This window comes from Bactrocera neohumeralis, chromosome 6 (genome assembly GCF_024586455.1).
Source record: "Bactrocera neohumeralis isolate Rockhampton chromosome 6, APGP_CSIRO_Bneo_wtdbg2-racon-allhic-juicebox.fasta_v2, whole genome shotgun sequence".
NCBI lineage: Eukaryota > Metazoa > Arthropoda > Insecta > Diptera > Tephritidae > Bactrocera > Bactrocera neohumeralis.
The window spans coordinates 67,393,762-67,410,530 of record NC_065923.1 but is presented as its reverse complement, the minus strand read 5'-3'; the positions used below and the strand labels follow the sequence as shown (position 1 = coordinate 67,410,530).

Here is a 16,769-nt window from a genome sequence, read left to right as displayed (position 1 = left end):
ATAATTAGAATTGTCAGATCCTTTAATACGAGCTGAAAATATTGGGTAGTCGAAAAAGTCTTTTCGTATTAGCAAATATGTTAAACAAATTTGTTTAATAAGTACTTAAAATGGACGGATATAATAAATAAAAATAATATATTAAAAAATGTTATAAAATTTTAAATTTTTTTATAAAGAAACTTACAAAGTATGTTACTAAAACATTAAACGTAACTTATCATTAATAGAAATATAAATAAGAAGCATATTCAGACGAAAATAAATAAGTGTACATTGAGACAAAAAAAGCACTCGGAAATTGTAATTAAATTCCCCGGGTGAATGTTATTCCAAAGAAAAAAAATAGTTTTGCTAAGTGTTTGGACTATCCTTGATTACTATGTATGCCAAATATGAGCGCGTTCTGTCAACCAGTTTATTTACAGCAGCTGCTTAAGTCGGTACATCTCAGTAGTGCGTTGTGATTTTTACAATGTATCAAAATATCGAATCAAGAATTTGTCTTAAATTTTGTATTTCTAACCAAATTTCGTGTATGGAATCGTTGCGAATGTTGGAAAAGGCTAACGGTGATTCAGTTTTGTCAAAAACACAAGCCAACGAGTGGTATAAAGTCTACAAAGACGGTCGAGAGATCGTTGAAGACATGCCTAGGACAAGATTCGTCCTCTTCAACTAATGAAAATATTAAAAAAGTGAAAGATATGCTGCTTAAAATCATAAGACAAGTGTTAGAGAGCTTACAAGAAAGCTCGACATCTCTCGCTAGTCCGTTCGAAAGATTGTGTTTTTGTGTATGAAACGCGTTCTTACTCGACTAGTCCCGATAAAGCGGAATTTTTTTCAAAAAGAGTACGATTGTGATCGGATTTACAGCCAACAAGCAGTGAATACCATCGATCAACCATCTCATACACCAGTTTTGGCTCGGTGTTATTTCTTCTTGTTCCCCAAATTGAAATTGCCGCTCCGCGGAACCCGTTTTCAGTCGATCGGAGAGATAAAAAAAATCGCTGAAGGAGCCAATCTCAAAAAGTGCTTATGAAAAGTGTTTCGAGGACTGGAAAAATCATTGGCAGTGTATTACATCTTGTGGAGATTATTATTTATATATAAAATAAATAAATATTTATGAATAATTAAATGTTTTGCAGCTTATTTACAATTTCCGTGTACTTTTTTGTTATCAAATCAAATACAACATTTTAAAAAAGTTAGTTAAAAAACTGTAATAAAGAAAATAGAACTTTGTGTAAAAAAAGAAATAGAACTTTGTGTCAGTGTGTAATTAAAGTTTTTACGACTATTTATAATTTTAGGAACTAATTTTTATTCAAAAATAGTAAAAACCGGTCATAAAAAATAATAAGCATATTAAGAAAAAAAAAAAAAAATAACAAAAAACAAAAATTACAATTTTAAACAAAAATATTATAAATAATAATAGAAAATAAATGAAAAATATATTTATAAAATTTTTTTTAATGAAATTATGAAAAAAAATCCAAAAATAATATTTTTAATCAACAATAATAACAGTAATAATAAGAATTTGGAATAATGATGGTGTTAAAAGTAATTTTTCTTGCAAACAAGTTAAAAATAAAAATTAATTTTTACGCTTATTAAATTACTACTAAAGTTGTTTCAAATATGCTGAAAATATTCGGTAGTCTAAAAAGTCTTTTCGTATTTTGTCAATAGTTGTCGTTGCAGTCGTAGCTACCCATCACATTGTGTCATACCGTGCAGTGTTGGAAAGCTGAGATAAGCTTCATTTAACAAAAAAGATTAAATTCAGGGAAGTTGAAAAAAAGTTACAGCTGTTCAAAAATGAGTGAAAATAATGAAAAAATTCGTTATATTTTGAAATGTTTGTATAAAAAAGTGAAGAGTGCCATGCAAGCCATCAATAAAATTTGTGAAGTTGACGGAGACGATGCTGTATCAGTTCGTGTATTACAACAATGGTTCGCTCGCTTCCGTTCTGGAAATTTTGATTTACACTGATGAAAGTTTTACACTGATGGAATAGTATCTCTAGCGGAAAAATTGCAAAAAGTGTTCGACGAAAATGACACATATTTGTTTATTTATTTATTAGTGTAAATATAAAAAAAATAAGTTGAAGTTTGATTAGAAATACGAAAAGACTTTTTCGGCTACGCCATATGTTATGGCTCAAATAAATCAAATTATAAATGTTTAAAAGCTTACAATACCAAAAAAAAAAACAAAATTACAGTATTAAAACCAATTCTACTGATATAAAAATTACAAAAAACAAAAAAAAAAAATTAATAAATATACGTGTATGAACATTTCAATAAAAAATAAAAAAAAAAGTTTAACTAAATTTTTTTAAGTAAAAATGGTCGATAAAATAAATAATATTATAAGCGTTAAAATTTTTTTTAAATTTTTATAATAAAAAATATGTTTATAAAAAAATAAATAAATAACCAAATAAAGTAATAAAAAATAATAATAAGAACAAATAAAAATAAAAACAAAGTCAATGAGAAAAAAACGTTCTGAACATTATGCTCGGAGATTGTAGCATTACCTTGTGGAGTAACCCATGCCAAAGTCCGTGGAGTTATCTTGTCAAATAAAAAGGTTTTCCATACAGGACTTAATTTTGATTTCCGAGCTTCCAAATCAGCAGCTTCTTGTGAGAAAAGAATGTGCGCAAAATTTCATATCGATATCTCAGAAATTGAGGGACTAATTCGCGTATGTGGTATACAAATCCTAAACAAGCTAACACGACGAGTTTAAAAACTGTAATTTCGACTAATCGCGAACTAAGGTCTATTGTGGTCTCCTGTCACAACGACTCACATAGCCGAAGCATAATAATATAAATTCTAATATATTCTATTTTTTTTTACTTGACTGCGCGCCAGTGGTTCCTCTTTTATGCTATGTGGCGCCTATTGGTAATTCCAAGCGAAGCCAGGTCCTTAAAAAGGGGGTTCCTTTTCCGAGGCTGTTGGTAATTTTTCATTGTGGCGTTTTTTACGTGGCGGCTACCAAACTCAGCACACAACCTTTAGGAGGACTGGTTCGCCTTCTCACTTTAACCCGCCTTCAAACGGATGTTCTTTGGCTACCCAGAGGATACTTGGTCTAAGGCCGGAAGTCGTGAGCTGCTTGAGCCATATGTAAAAGAGTCGTTTCTGGCCACTCCCAAGTGAATGACAGTAAGATAACTTTCATCACTTGCGTGAACTTCTACACTTGACTCTATCTAGTACTAGTTGTAGTACTAGTATATTACTACTTGCGATTAAAGTAATGTGATCCCCTTTCGGAAACATGGATCTAAAAACCTTAATCCGGTGACTGCTGGTTGCTATGCAGTTTTTCATCAAGTGCTCGGCTGTTTTCAGCTCCATGTCGCAGCATCGGCAGTTAGCATAAGAGGCTGGGCCCATTTGATTAAGTGCTTCTTGAGCTTACAATGACCGGCTGCCAATACTTCTCACTGCTTACTCTTTCGTCCTTACGGATCAGCTTCCCTATGGTTTGAGAACCAACCGCAATACATGGTGCCAGTACTACCATTCTGTTAGAAGCTACAGCGCCGACAAGCTCTTCGTTCAGTTTATTCCCAGCTATACCCTTGTGACCTGGCACCCAGATAAGATGCACTTGGTTACGACCAGATAAGCTATTCAGCCGTTCTATGCATTCTTGCATCAGTTATTTCATAAACAGAGATCGCATCAAGTGCCGCTTGACTATCGCTGAGTTTACCGATACTTTCGTTACGATGAAAGTTTATATCTATAAACCGACTTATAGCGTTGAACTCCGCTGGTAGATGCTCGGAACACTTTCCAGAGAAATTGAGAGTTTGGTACGCGATTCTGCAACTTCTGCACCGATTCTTTCAATATGTGTATGATGAGACACTTTTGAAATAGTCTACGATATGATCCAAATTTTCACTTGAGTGGCTTAAAACAGCAGACAAAACGTGGTGATGTTTAAGTTGTGAGAATATATGGAGTATGGTAAAATACCTAAACACCTAAATGACAGATAAACTCGAGTTTGAGCCGTGAAGTGAATGTACTATTAGTTGGGATTTACAGTGTTTTCTCTCTCTCTCTCTTGGCTGATTATGTGCTTTTCTTCGTCGTTATCTCAACAAAAGTAAACTTTTTATGAATTGCCGTCTGTTTAGATATACAAATTTCAAAACTTCTGTTTGGACGATATTTTATAAATAAACATTTGTGAAACAAATGAATTTCATAAAATATAAAATATTAAAAAAAAATTTTTTTTGCAATTTTGAATGGGTTTCCATTTATATATGCATATATCTATATATTTATATATTTATATATGTATGTGTATATGTATATTATATTATGTAAAATGTTCGTATTTGCACATATAGTCTATAAAATAACTACGCAGTGTATCATTATTTATGGGAGTTAATTGAGTGCATATGCATTTTTAATTAAGTAATTTATTACCGCATTGACTGATATTGGTGCTACAACAATTTTTCATTTTATTTATTTTTTGCTCTTTCACATGTGTATTTTTATTATACATATTTATGTTTTTTCTTGTGTATATTTTTGCGGTTATTTGAAAAAAATTGTACTTCATTATAAATTTTGCACTTCATTAAATATTTATTTCTAAAATTTTCTAGTAAATTAATATGCAAGTGTTATTTTGTGCAGTCAATTAAATTGTTTTTATGTGTTTGCAAATTTTGAACATATAAATATGTAGAAATATTTCTAAAAGGGTAATTTTTTCTTTAATAAGTGCAAAAAAAGTTGTGGTGAGAGCAATGTGGAAGCCAATTAGTTGCTATAAAAAGGTTCATAACTTGTTTTTGCTTTTAAAAATATTAATTTTTTATATTTCTAGAATTATTATATATACATATATGTATATATTATATTTATTTAAGAAATATTGTTTTTACTAGTAATTATACTATTTTTGCATAGTAAAAAACGGGCTTTAGAGCAATATTAATTAATTAATTGAATTTTTATTTTAATTTGTTTTATTTTTATAATTTGCCAACAATATTCTAAGTTTTTTAATTTTGAAAAAAATATATATAAATATTTGTTCTCATAAAAAAATTTAATCCATTTTTTGTTTTTAATTTTTTTTATTTTTGTGATTTTCCAAGAAATATCTAAGTTTTGTAATTTTTGCAGACTTCCTAATATTTTTTTTTGTATTATATTATTAATAATATTTTTATATATTATTTTATAATATTTTTTTTTTTATATAATTGTGGCATTTTAATTATATGAATAAAAAATAAATAAAAAATTTTAATAAAATATACAAAAGTTATAATTTAAAATGTTCTTTAGTATAATTGCTTAAAAAGAATTGTAGCATATTAAATTTAATAGATGTTGTTTTTTATTTTCTAATTTAAATAAAAAAATTAAATTCACAAAATCACAATTGTATAATATAATAAAATCATGAAAATGATTTTATTTTTTTATTTATAATATTTTAATATATTTTATTTATACATTTTTTTTTACTTTTATGTTTATTTTTTTATTAATTTAAATTAGATAAACATACTAGTTTATAATATACTACATTTCTAAATAGTAATTTAATAAATAATTTTTTATTGTTAATAATTCATAAAATTCGCTAATTTTTTTCATTCAAATAAAAAAAATCTATTTTATTAATTATTTAATTACTGAACATAAACGAATTTTAATTGTTATATTTTATAAATAAAAATTATAAACTTAATTTGTTTAATTAAATAATTGTTTTTCATTAATTTTCCTTAATTTTATATATTTAATTTTTTTAATTAATGTTTTTAGGAAAATAATATTCCTAATATGTTATTTTTTTTTATTTTTATTCATTAAGTTTTTAAATTTCATAATTTTTTGTTAAATTTTTCATTAAAATCTTTAATAAAAATACAATTTTTTTAATTGTTTAGTTACTTAACATTAACATTTGTTTCACTCGTTATAATTTATAACAAAAAACAATATTCATAATTTGTTAAATTTAATTAATTTTTATTCATTAATTTTTTTTAAATTAATTTATTAAAAAAATAAAATTCTTAATTTTTTTAAATTTAATCATTTTTATTCATGCAGTTTTATAAGTTCCATACTTTTTTTTAAATAATTTATTCAAAAAAAAAGGAAATTTTTAATTTAAGAAATTTAATTAATTTTTATTTACTATTTGTTTGAAATTTCACAAAATTTTTAATAAAAATACAATTTTATTAATTATTAATTACTTAACATTAATATTTTTTAATTGCTATCATTTATAAAAAAAATTATATGCTTAGTATGTTAAATTTAATTAAGTTTTAGTCAATATTTTTTTTAAATCGCATAATTTTTTTAATTAATTTTTTCGCTGGCCTGTATTTTTTTGTAATTTTATTAAATTATTTATTATTAAATATTTATTTTCATAAAAAATAATGTCATTGTCGAAAATACTCATTGACATAATTTTAATTTGTAATAACATTTTTTTATAAATGTTATATTTCTCAATTTTTAAAATTGCCAAGTCTTTTAAATTCTTGGAATAGAGAAAATTCCATGGAGAAGAGGAAGTTTTATGGTGGGTACATCACTCACCTAGTAAGACGGTCTCCGTACGTACTAAAAAAAATATAAATTTAATTAACAGTTTTTCGAATTATAGTATTTTATAAAATAATTAATTTTCTTAATTACGCAATTATTATTTTTAATTGTTTCTTAATTTAGTAAGTTTTATTCCTCAATTTCTTCAATTCCATTCCTTTTTTTTACAATTTTTAAAAAATTAATTTTCTTAATTATGAAATTATTAGTGTTAATTATTTCTTAATTTAGCTATTTTTAATATTTTTTTTAATATCCGTTCCTTTTTTTAATTTATAAAAAATTAATTTTCTTAATTATGAAATTATTATTCAAATTATTTGTTAATTTAATTAATTTTTATTTATTAATATTTTTAAATTTCAAAAGTGTTTTTTTGAATAAAATTATTTTTCTGCGGTGTATGTTTAGTATGTAAGTATGTATGTATGCCGGCGTGTTTGCTTTGATTTGTTGAAACCAAATGCTATTTTATTATCCCCTTGTGGGCAATATCTCTTAACAAATTAACACATTTTTAATTTATATTTATTCTTTCTTTATTCCATTCTGCAAAGTTGTGAAAATTTTAAAACCAATACACACTCGTGACTAACAAAATTGTGGCAAAAAGTGTACGCAAAGCAAATAAAAAATTCATAAAGTAATAAATAAAAAATAAACCGTTAAGCGCATAAAGCCGTCGGAAGTGTGGCAACAAATTTCGGTGTCATCCAGCAAAAAAGATTATTTGAAAAAGTGAAAAAAGCTAATTAATTACAAAAGTAATATATGTAATTCGAGCAAGCAGACTGCCACACACACACATATACACACAAACGCATGTATATTTTTTGGCGTACGACTTGCTGCTTGCAACATTAATTTCGGAGTGAATTTGCCAAGGCTTTGCGAGCGCTTAGCTGGCCACCAATCAACCACAACAAAAAGTAAGACCAAAGCAACAACAACCACATACATATACAACACTAATAACGCGGATTACAACGGCGGTGGCAAACGCAACAACAATTATAGCGAAAAACGTTAGCAACATACGAAGCGGCAACATTTCGGTATGTTAATAAATATAAATGCCTTTCCATTACGCATGTACTATATTTGTGTATATGAAAAAAATTTTGAAAACCCTGTTGGAAATTTACAAACTTTGCATTTTAGCTGCAAGAAAAAAAATGTACAGGAAAATGAGTTAAATTTCTCGAAAATAAAACTACCACATTTGACATGCACCCAAAAAAATTGTCAACTTCTTCAACTCCATTTTTTCCTACAGGGCATACAAGCTAACTTATATATTTAGCACACGCTTACCATTTTTATTACCATTATTATTTATGCTATTTTATTTGCCACACACAATGCGCGCAGTCTACACCAAAGCAATAATAACAATAGTAGCGAAAAAATATATAGCATAATGTTGGGAAAAAATATGATTGATTTCGTCTACTTGCAGCCTTATGAATAATTAATTCCTTTGCTGCGAATATTTTATTGTTTCTTTTATTTATGTATTTCCCCGCCATTTGATTTGCCTTGTTTCGCATCTTTTTTCTCTGCTCATTCTGTTAACTCTGCTTGCTTTTATTCAAACGGTTTTTGCGTTATTTGTTTGTGGGCATGGGTTGCGCAAACTGTTTGCGCAAAAAGTGAATTGCAGTGAGAGTGAATTATTTTCGAAAATTGTTTCTTTAACGCGCCGTTGGCAATCAAATGCAACATTGTACAATGAATAATTTAATTGCAGGCATACAGGGTGTGTCAAAATGTTTTTTTTTTAGTTTTTAAATTCTTATGTAAGAGGGTACAAACATTTCTTGAAGATATTTCGTCAAATGAAAAGGTCTTTCATACAAGTATTAGATTATGAGAGGCCAATTTATATGATAACTGTATGTTTTAGTGGTCCGATCACAAAAATTTAGCTGAAAATTATACGGCTACCCTGGATAGTAAGCTAGGCCCAATTTCATTAATATATCTTGCCAAAATAGAAAAGTTTTTCATACAAAGACTTGATCCTGATCGTTGAGTTTGTATAGTAGCTATATGCGAAAGTGGTCCGATCTGAACCAATTCTTAGGAGATTGCGTTGTTGCTTTGAACAATAACCCGTTTAAAATTTTGTGCAGATATCTCAACAAATAAAAAAGTTTCCCATACAAGGACTTGATTCCGATCGATCAGTTTGTATGACAGATATATGCTATAGTGATCCAATAACGACAGTTTTAATAAATGAGCAGCTTCTTGAGAAGAAAGGAATGTGTGCATAATTTCAGACAGAGATCTCAAAAACCAAGAGACTTGTTCTGGTATATACAGGCACGCGGACATGGTTAAATCGAGTCAGCTTTTCATGCTGATCATTTATCTCCGTTTCAAGCCGCTATCTCCGCACGTTGTAGCAATTGCCTTTAATGAACCCCGTGGTTATCTATGCAAGCAGGGAGGTCACATGAGAGTTAACACAAGACTTGTGGAAGCTTATATTCAGAGCCAGGTTCGGGCAAGAATCAGGAGCTCGTCTCAACTAAACCTATACGGCCAAAGAATTTTTGCGACATGCATTGAACGTACTTAAAGACCTGTTAAGATTTTAACGATGTCAATCTTACCTACTGAGGTGACAGAATACTGCCGTCACCAGCCCTTTGTCAAACCGATCCGTTTCGGGTTTCTAGTACATCATAATCAGAATCTTACTGGCCTCATCTTCGCCGAAGATTCATTAGAGGCTTTTCAAGCCAAGTCCGCCTCTCCTGCAGCCCTTGGTCGGAGACTGCGTATTTGTTCTCTTAAAGTCTGTGATCATAATATGAAAGCCTTAACACCCAGACTCATTTTGTGCTGAAGTACTATAAATGCACTCCAAATTATGAGTAATTCGTCTTAAAGTAGTTCTGGGTACTTTCAAGTGCCTTCGTGTGAAAGTGATTCTGCTTACGAACGTTAGAGATCCTTTTAAGTTTTAGTTCAGTCGGATTTACTTTATACGTATTGAATTTCTCCGCTTAAACTTCTGCCACCCTTTTCTTATTAGTGGAGCCGGAGCTTCATTTCTATACCTTATGCGGTTAAATAATCCTCATTTCATTAGAACCTACGTTGTAATCCGCTGATGGCTGCTAAAATTTGTTCACACTATTGGAATTCCTCAGAAGATTAAAAACTTTTTCAAAAGGTTTCGAGACGATGTTCCATCATTGATTTGTCTTGCCACTAACATCACTGAAGTATCTAAAAAGGTCTATTTTCGTTTCCGAACACCGCCGACCCTTCCTCACTTTCCTGGTAAAAACTGGAATTTGAAGTCAAATTTCGCCTTGCAAGTACAAAATCCATTTGAAGAAACATACGTTAGTTGAGCTTCCTTATTTACCTTTGATAAATATTTTCAGGCAAATAGTTTTCTTTTAGGAAGGTTAGAGGTAGTGTAAGTTGGTTGGTAAAATCGCACAACGATCAATGTTGGAAACCTCTTTGAAGTAGATATATACATATCTTGCTTCTAACTTGAGTTATCCTGACAGTTGTATTTGGCTCGAAGTCATCTGAAGTGATTACTTTACAGATGATAGTGGACTCAAACGTCGTCGAATGGAACATCTAAAATTATTGAAAGAAGCTAACAACGACTTTGCATAAAGTTCGTTAGTCATTTGAAGGGGTCTTCATAGAGTTTCAGAAAAAGTACTCAGATAAGGTTTCCTAGCAGATGAACCAGAATTTACTCAACAAATATTAGTGATGCACCTATTTATCTGAATTGATAGTGAGCTTATTGTGAGTTTTTGTTGTCTTGAGTGATCTCGTTAAAGGGCTTATTCCATTCTTGAACGATCTTAGGAATACGAAGGGTGAATATTCGCTGTCGAAAATGTAATAGTGTTGCAATATTATTCAATTTGTTAAGGGTCATCGAAAAGCTTTTCAGAACTGACATTATTTTTCAAGTACTGGTATAAAGATTGTGAGCTCAATATACAGACCGACCACATTGAGACTGCAGTAAACTAAAACTTACCAATCCAAACGAATCCAAACGGTCTTCGAAAAAACAGTTCTTGGCCGGATGAAATGTGGGTCAATTCCGGTGACGTGGAACTGGCTGCTGTGGGAATTGAAAACTACTGCTAGGAGCATACAGAGGTCCTTTTTCAACTACGTCGACGACATAAGACAATACGCATATACTACATAACTTCAGACATGCACTGACCGCCATTCACAGTGAATGCATAAACACCTTGGCCGACTCCCTTTCAGTCAATGGCATACTTGGAATTAAATAACCATCCATTGTAGACGAAGAGCTCGAGGTACCGCAAGAATCGAGAGTGACCTTTGCGCAGCTTCGTTCTGGCTACTGTAGCAGGTCAAACTCCCAGTTATCCAGAATCGACGGCGACATATCAAATATATATCCAGCATGCAACGAGTCTCCGCATGACTCTAACCACCTCTTGGCATGTCCAGCTAACCCCATACATCTGTCACCCCCCTCTCCCTATGGTTCGGCTTCGTCGAAACAGCACGTTTCCTGGGCCTACCGTCGGATGACCTCGATTATAACTTATCTGAACTTTACCACCCTAATGGGGACTATGGTATATAAGCGTTACAACGACAGCAAGTGAGAAGTGCAGGACTTATCTGGGAATACTAAGTTACATATAGCGTAGGAAGAAGGTTAAGTAAGCGCAACATCCCAATTTATTCAAACGATGTTGAGTATTGGCTTACCCATTTTTCATTTACTCATACAAACCTTATGCAATAAAAAAATATGCTTCTGAGATAGCTTTCAGATTTAAATTGCAGGCATTTTCCCAACCCCGCATAAGCTCGAAAACTTTAAGTATACTGTGCATCCTTATATATGTATAGATACCAATAGCAGTGGTAAAATATACTTGCATTTCTGCTTGAAAGCCTGTGCGACTATGCACTTAGCTACAATGAAAGGCTAATATTTACTATGAAAGCAACAATCAACAAATTAGAAATCAACTTGAAAAACGGTACGGCCAATGCGCAGACGACCAAAGAAACTGAGACGCTAAACGAAGCTAGACCAGAGTATCAGTGACAGTGGTTTTTCCATGCTTTCAACTCGATTTCCGTGCTGAGAGAGGCGACGACGTAAAGAGCAGCACGAAGCAGCCTTATGCTACTTTTGTCTTCGATGCCTTTTTCTACTCGTTCACTTTGTGTACCAACTTATTTTCATGTATTTGCACATAGTCTAGTTTTTATGCGTTCTTGTTTTTTTGTAATTTACTACAAAACGAACTAACCGAACTGACAGAAGGTCGACAAGGCGGTCAACTAAAATAGCAAAGAACTATGGAACTGTACCGTGTGTAAAGTAACTAGCGCTACCTGTCAGCTGAGACCCCTCAAGGTAAACGGACAGGGTCGATAAAGTGAGCGCGCAGGGGAAGGTAAGGTGAGCAACATAGCAGTAAGTTGATATTGGTATATGTATGTATATAGAATGCAAGCGGACAAACGACAAAACTCGAATGCAAGTTGAGACAATACCAGCCCGCATGGTTTCAAAAGACCAAAAAAAAAGAAACTGTTTCCTTCAACGCGTATACTTTTGTCGTTATATATTTGTGTGTTTGTGTTGCCTAACGGGCAACTGGTAAGTGATACGGTTGGTCGAAATAAGCATTTATGTATATATATTTAATATTTTGCCAGCATTATTATGTTCAAATAGTTGAAGGCAATTTAACGGTGCTGTCGTCTTTGTAGCTGCTCGTTAGGAAAAGTTGTGAAGTTCTCGTGGTTCAAACAAAGCGCTTGTTACTACAAAAGAACTTTCAAGGATTGTAGAAGTTTCCACGTAGTTTTTATGTGTTGTATCTTTGCTACACGGCTTTTCGGGATACATACATCAAAATGTTTTGAGAAATTCCGAAACTTTTACTGTATCACTGGCTTCTAAACTGGCGCAATAAATTCTTTCAGGCTGACGAAGGCTGTTTTAAAATATACGCACTATTGACCCATCCCTTGAATCCAACACTTTTTTCGGTACAGGATAGGTTGGATGGAAGATCAAAATCAAATCAAAGTGCTTAAGTCTTGACCCCGCAAACGCGGGACAGTCAAGAAGGAAGTATTGAGTTGTTTCCACTTCATCTTCTTCCATACATCTTCTGCAGATGACGTCTAGTAGGATTCTTAGCCTTACTACGTGGACGCCAATAGGGCAATGGCCCGTTAAAAGCCATACAATTAAGGAGATACTAGCCTTACTGAGGGCAAAGAGATCACTAGATCTCTTGCGATCGATCTTGGGCCAAAAGGCTTTTGCGTCAGCGCATGTACCGATGATGGCCGAGCGTTAGCCAAGCTTTCTCGAAGCCCAGCTATGTAGTAATAGAACACTAGAGTATACGGGAGCACCAACCCATTCTACTGATAGCGTTTCTAGGGTGCCTCTTCTTGCTAGCTCAGCAACTTTACAGTTTCCTGCGATTCCGTTGTGGCCTGGTCCCCATACCAGTCTCATAGTCTTAGCGAGGTTAGGTCCTCTTTGACCAGCTCTCAACGCACTGTTAATGAGTTCAAGGCTAGTATCGCCGCTGTGCTATCTGAGTGTATGATCACTTCTCTGAAGGAGGCTGCACTCTGGAGCAGTAAATCTACTGCTACCTCAATGACAGCAACCTCGGCCTGGAAGATACTGCAATAGTTACGAAGGCTGAAACTGGAGTTTGTAGAGAGCTCCACCAACCTTCCTCCCAAGCTTTGAGTCATCTGTGAAGAAGCTCGCTGTTCCTCTCCTCCATGGGCTTCTTCCCACCCAAAAACCGGAGTTCTTTTTGGCGACTCCATGATCCAAGTGATCCGCTATGAAGTCAAAGTTGAGTTTTTCGAGTGTTCAGACAGCTTTAATTTTAGAAAAAATTAACAGACAGGAGATTAGTGTTACTTAAGAATAAGTTTTAACATAATATTATTTTGGAGGTTGCCACTTGTTTTAAAATATAAACGACATTTAGCAAAATTTATTTGTGTTTTTAATTAAAAATGTGATTGCCACCTGTTTTAAAATAGAAAACACATTTAAGAAAATTTCGTGTTATTTAAGTTGCTTTAATTTGTGTACAAAAAGTCGTTGCCACCTATTTTAAAATTCAAAATTTTTTTTAAACATAAAAATTAAATAACAATATGAGAAAAATTAATGTTATTTAAAAATCTTTAATAGCCAAATATTATTTTAGGCATTGCCTCCTGTTTTGAAATATAAAAATGAAAAAAAAAAATAATATTTAATTTTTTTATCTCTTATTATGGCAAACGACTATGCTGTATAAAATATGCTTGATTTTCCCTGCTGGTCTACTGTCAACACTCTAACGTCTATTGACATTACTGGCTGTTTGCTGCAGCAGCTGACGTTGGCGTTCACAGCGCAGTCGTTGTTCGCTTCACTTTAAATTGAGCAACAAAGAACATTTTAATTTTTCAAATATGTAGCTTTCTACGTTGCACTTGTTATAAGCATTTTTGTTGCTGATCTTTCGTTCTTGTAATTTCTACATACAACTTGCATATGCCTGACTGTTGTTTTTGTAATATAAATTTATTTAATGTTCACATGCGAGTCTTGCAAAGCCTGTGATTTTTGCTCAACGTTTGTGGCTTTTATTGACTGGCATAATTGTTGTTGTTGCTATTATTAAAATCATATCTTTTATATACTACGAATGTTTAATATCTTTGCCATGCTCTTGTTCTTACATCACTTTATTTTCTCCTCTCCTTGCATGCACTCGCTTCCACATAAATGAATATACAATAACTTGCCACACAACAATCAAAATTACAACAATAGCCATAAAATTTGCTGCTTTGGCAAATTATTTTATTTGTCTGCATTGTTGATTGCTGCCAGTGGCCGTCCAAATAGCAGCAGCGTAAGTCCGTCTATTTGAAAATCTCCTTACTCTACTGTGCTACCACTCTCTGCCCTCCGCAGCGCACCAACTTGCTATGGCAATTGCTGATTTTCAAACATTTATTGCAATATAAATCTTTTGTCTGCCTCTTATTTGCCTTATATTTAATTTTATGAGCGTTACGCTTGTTTGCTTTATGCCGCAATTCGTATTTCTCTGCTTTTTCCTTGCTTTTCGCTTTAGTTAGAAATTAAAATTGTCAATCGCCTTTGATTTGCTCATGAGCCGTGATTTTAATTTCGTGTGATAGTGTAAATACAATGGCTACGACAGACTGCAGCGGCACGACAGTGAACTGAAAACGTCGTTGTTCATATTACTACATGTACATTTTGAGAAGCAACAACAACACAATGGCCGGCATGTACAAAACAACGCAGTTGTCCATTTTGTATGTACACAATTTCGTTGTGGCCATACTAATGACTTTCACTTCAATGAAATTTTAATATTTTGTTCAAAGTGAAATTTTTTATGCAAAAAATAAGTAAATAGGTCAATATTTTTGCTTTAAATTATCAATTGTTATTACAAATGATATAATAGAGCTATAATATAGCTATTTTATGCTTTTATTTGTAAGATAACGTCAAGTTTGTTGTAGCTGTGAATAATATTACATTTTACATATTAGTGGCATCACCACTCTACCTCCTGATTTTAATTCTACTGTCAACTCTACTGTCGTCCTACTGTCGTTGGCAAAAATAGGAGCAAATTGAAGTTAGCGTGAACGACAACTGTCGGCCTGCAGTCGTGTAGTTGTGCAGCTGTCAAAATAACACTGCCCATAAGAACGTGTGTATTTTAATATTTGACAGATGTAGTTTGCAGTCTGTCGTAGCCATTGTGTTTACACTATGAGCGTGTTTTTTTCAATTTTTTTGAGTTTTTTTCAGGTTTTCTTTGAGTTTTTTTTTAATTTTTTATTTTGCATGTTTTTTTTTGTGTGTTTTCGAAAAGCCCCTGAGTTATTTTCTTTTCTTTTTTCCTTTTACTTACATTCGTTATCTTCTTAATGTACTGTAGCGAATTGCAAGATTTGCATGCAATCATGCATTAAGATAAAATCACAAAGTAGAAGTAATAAGGGATGAATTATTAGAAAATTATATGCAGATAATTAAAATTCCTGGAATCAAGAAATGTAACTAATAAATGGGGATTTTTTTACGTTAAGTTTACTTATATTTTTTATCGTTGAATAAGAATACAAAAAGTAATGGAAATAAAATAATTTTACAAATTATATGCATATACTAACTGAAAACTGAACACAATCATAGAAAATATTTCAAATTTTACTATTTAAATATTTTTCGTTTCGATCTGAATATTTTTTTTTTAATCATGCGGTTTAAAATACATCTGTAAGTGGCAGTTCTTTGGCACTTTCCGAAAGTTTTTGAAAAGGTGGCAATTCTAGTCGCTTTTATCTAAATATTTTCTCCAAAATCATGCGGTTTAAAATACATCTATAAGTGGCAACTCTATTAATAAATCATTAACTTCTTAACCACTTTCCGAAAATATATTTTGAAAAGGTGGCAACTCCTGTCCATAAATATAACTAATTTAAATTTTGTTTAAAGATTATATAAAACATCCAGCGCTGGGATTATAATTTTTAATTACTTTAACATTTTAATTAGATGGCAACTCCATTTCAAAATACAACTTTTGATTTCCAAATATTTTTCCAATGGCTTTCTGAAATATTTTGTGCTTGCAAACATTTTTAAATAATTTATGTTTAAATTTTTTTTCAAAAGTTGGCAACTCTGTCCCATTTTATTAATTTAATTAAAAATTTTCTTTGATTTTCTTTTTTACTGAACACTTTCCAAAACGTCTCCAACGCTAACTTTTTTCAGTAGATGGCAACTCCTTTCCAAAACATAACTATTTTAAAGATTTTCTGAAATTTTCCCAATAACTTTCTGAAACGTCTGATGCTTTACAATTTTTTTGTATTATTATTATTACAATTATTGTTTCACTTTTGTTCAAATAGTGGCAACTCTATTCAATTATATGCCTAATTAACATTTTTTTTAAATATTTCTCTGAACACTTTCCGAACAGTCTTGGCGCGCATTTTATAAAATGTTTAATA

General features: G+C 31.6%; 1 protein-coding gene across 1 annotated transcript in view; it reads left to right on the top strand.

Annotated features, from left to right (window-relative positions):
* Positions 1-16,769, top strand: part of LOC126762825 (Ig-like and fibronectin type-III domain-containing protein 2) — a gene marked incomplete at its 3' end in the record, with an annotated part of 186,653 nt that overhangs the window by 2,987 nt on the left and 166,897 nt on the right. The window contains exon 2 of the mRNA XM_050479867.1: positions 7,223-7,720. The remainder of the gene's footprint in view (positions 1-7,222; positions 7,721-16,769) is intronic.